This window comes from Mastomys coucha, unplaced genomic scaffold, assembly GCF_008632895.1.
Source record: "Mastomys coucha isolate ucsf_1 unplaced genomic scaffold, UCSF_Mcou_1 pScaffold21, whole genome shotgun sequence".
Lineage (NCBI taxonomy): Eukaryota > Metazoa > Chordata > Mammalia > Rodentia > Muridae > Mastomys > Mastomys coucha.
In genome coordinates this window covers 94,605,344-94,608,049 of record NW_022196904.1, presented here as the reverse complement: position 1 = coordinate 94,608,049, position 2,706 = coordinate 94,605,344, and positions in this window count along the sequence as shown.

The following is a 2,706-nucleotide window of genomic DNA, read 5'->3' as shown; positions in this document are numbered from 1 at the left end:
AATAAGGCCACAGCTCCTAACAGTGCCACTCCCTATAACCAAGCATTCAAACAACTAAGTCTATGGGAGCCATTCCTATTCAAACCACCACACTGGGTTCTAGAAGAAATTAGGATGAGCGAGCCATGAGAAGCAAACTAGCAAGTAGCACCCCTCCCTGACTTCTGTATGAACGCCTATCTCCAGTTTCCTGCCCTGTTTGAGTTCCAGCCTTGACTACCCTCAATGATGGACTCTTACCTAAAAGAATGAACTATATAAAACCCTTTCCTCTCCAAGATGCTTTGGTCGTGGTGTTTCATCACAGCAATGGTAACCCTAACAAGGACACCACCATGTGTAGTTGAACCAGCTCTATTATGACAGGCCAACGATAGTACATTGTATATGCAGTCATTTTTTCATGTAACATATTTACAGGTCATATAGATTATGATATAGACATCTTTAGAGATCTTTATTAACACTATATCAAAGATTGGCTCTCCTCATGGATTGAGGCTATCAAGGGTATATGAAGTGGAAATTTCTGGTTTCTTTGGAGATTTAGTTGTGCCATGTGACGTTTTTCTGGAAACTGTCTTATGAGAGGATGTTTTGCTGTGGCAAACACATGGGAGGATGTTTTGCTGAGAACATATATATGGTATTTTACTGAAAGCTACCTGGAAAAAATGACATGTGGTGTTTTGCTAGAGCAGACACTTGAGAAAACACATGATGTTTGGAAAGGGTATAAATATAACCCAACGGACAGTGGACAACACTGTGTGGCATAGGTTTACCTTGCCACTCTGCTGGTCTTTGTTGGACTTTGCTGATGTTGATCCTCATTGACTACACTGTGGTACTGGTTCACCTTGCCTTCTTCACTGATCATTGTTTGTCATGACTTTGTAGAGAGAAACGCACCAAAGAACTTCTGGTGGTATTCCAGAGGCTTCTTGCCACTTCTAAAGATCCAGGCCAATTGACAGAGCCTCACTGCTTCTTCTGCATCAAACTGCCATTGCTGATTTTTGAATGGTGTTTGTGAGTGGATTGAGATATCGTTGCTGGTTTGTGTGAACTGAACTGATATCCTGACAATGAAGATTGGAATCACCCAAAAAAGAACTGTTTCTAATCAGATTCACATCCCCCTTTGCTCTATGAACCTTTCCTTTCCACTTAAATGCTTAAAGTGTTTAAGAACCCTTACTAAAGTAGGTTTTGAAAAATATAAGCCTACAGGTATAAATATTCTCTTTTACATTTTTAACTAAAATACAACAGTTATACTAGAATTAATATGCAATTTATATATGCGACATTCAGTGAATTTGTGACAAGGCAAACACACTCCAACATCATCCAGGTCAAGCTATAGAACATTACCAATACTCCCAAGTTCCTATCCCATGCTCTTTTCAAAACACTTGTCCTTTTTTTATTTACCAAGGGGAATTTAACACCACAGATCAGATCTGGTTTTAAACAGGCAAATGAATAATACAGTATTGCCCTGTGCACTGACTGTCTTTGCTGAATATTATGTTTATGATATTTAATCATGTTATTACATACGATCTGCGCTAGTTCATTTGCATTGCTATTTAATTTTTATTGATTATTTTATTTATTTACATTTCAAATGTTGTTCCCCTTCCCGGTCTCCCCTTCCTAAGCCCCCCATCCAATTCCCCCTCCCCTTTACCTCTAAGAGGGTACTCCCACTCCCACCTCACCCCTCTAGCATCCCCCTTCACTGGGGCAACAAGCCTTCACAGGACCAAGCACCTCCCCTCTCATTGATGCCAGATAAGGCAGTCCTCTGCTACATATGTAGTAGGAGCCATGAGCCCACCCATGTATACTCTTTGATTGGTGGTTTAGTCCCTGGGAGCTCTGCCAAGTCCAGTTAGTTGATATGGTTGTTTTTCCTATTGATTTGCAATCCAAAAAGAATACCTCTCCATTGCTGGTGGGATTGCAAGCTGTACAACCACTCTGGAAATCAATCTGGTGGTTCCTCAGAAAATTGGAAATAGTTCTATCTGAAGACCCAACTACACCACTGCTGCAGCATTTTCTCTGTCCAATCATATTAGGGCAGTGACAGGCAGTGATTGGACAGGAATAAGAGGTGGAGCTAAAGCTGGAGGAGGAAAAAAGGTCAGGAGCAGGAGGAAAGACGGGATCATGATGGAGGCAGATGATGAGGACAAGTCAGACCCCACATGGTTATACAACCAAGCAAAGGTTTTTACAAAATAGATTAATTGGGTTAGAATATTGTCTTTATTATTTGGTTCTGAAATTATTGTATTGGCATTTGTTATTGTGATCTTATTAGTATATAAACCTGATTAGATAATTAAGCCTTAAGAGTCATGCTTTACCGGGTATTAGGCTTTAGATGAATGATTGTGGGAGTATGTAAAGAGTTGCATGTCCCCAGTCTCTCTGGGTTGGTGATCTAAGCAGACCTTGGTCACAAGCTCTGCAGCCAGTCGCACAACACCCAGAGGAAGCTCCACTCCCAGGTGCTCAGACACTCTCAGGATTAGAGGTGAGTAGGACACATCTGTCCCAACACCGGGAGTAACCGGGACCAGTGTGACTGGGCACACAGGAACTCTGCCAGCAGAGTGGCTAGGGTTCCTTCCAGTCTCTCTAGGCTGGTGTCCTGAGCAGACCTTGGGCCCAGGCTCTGCAGCCAGTCCC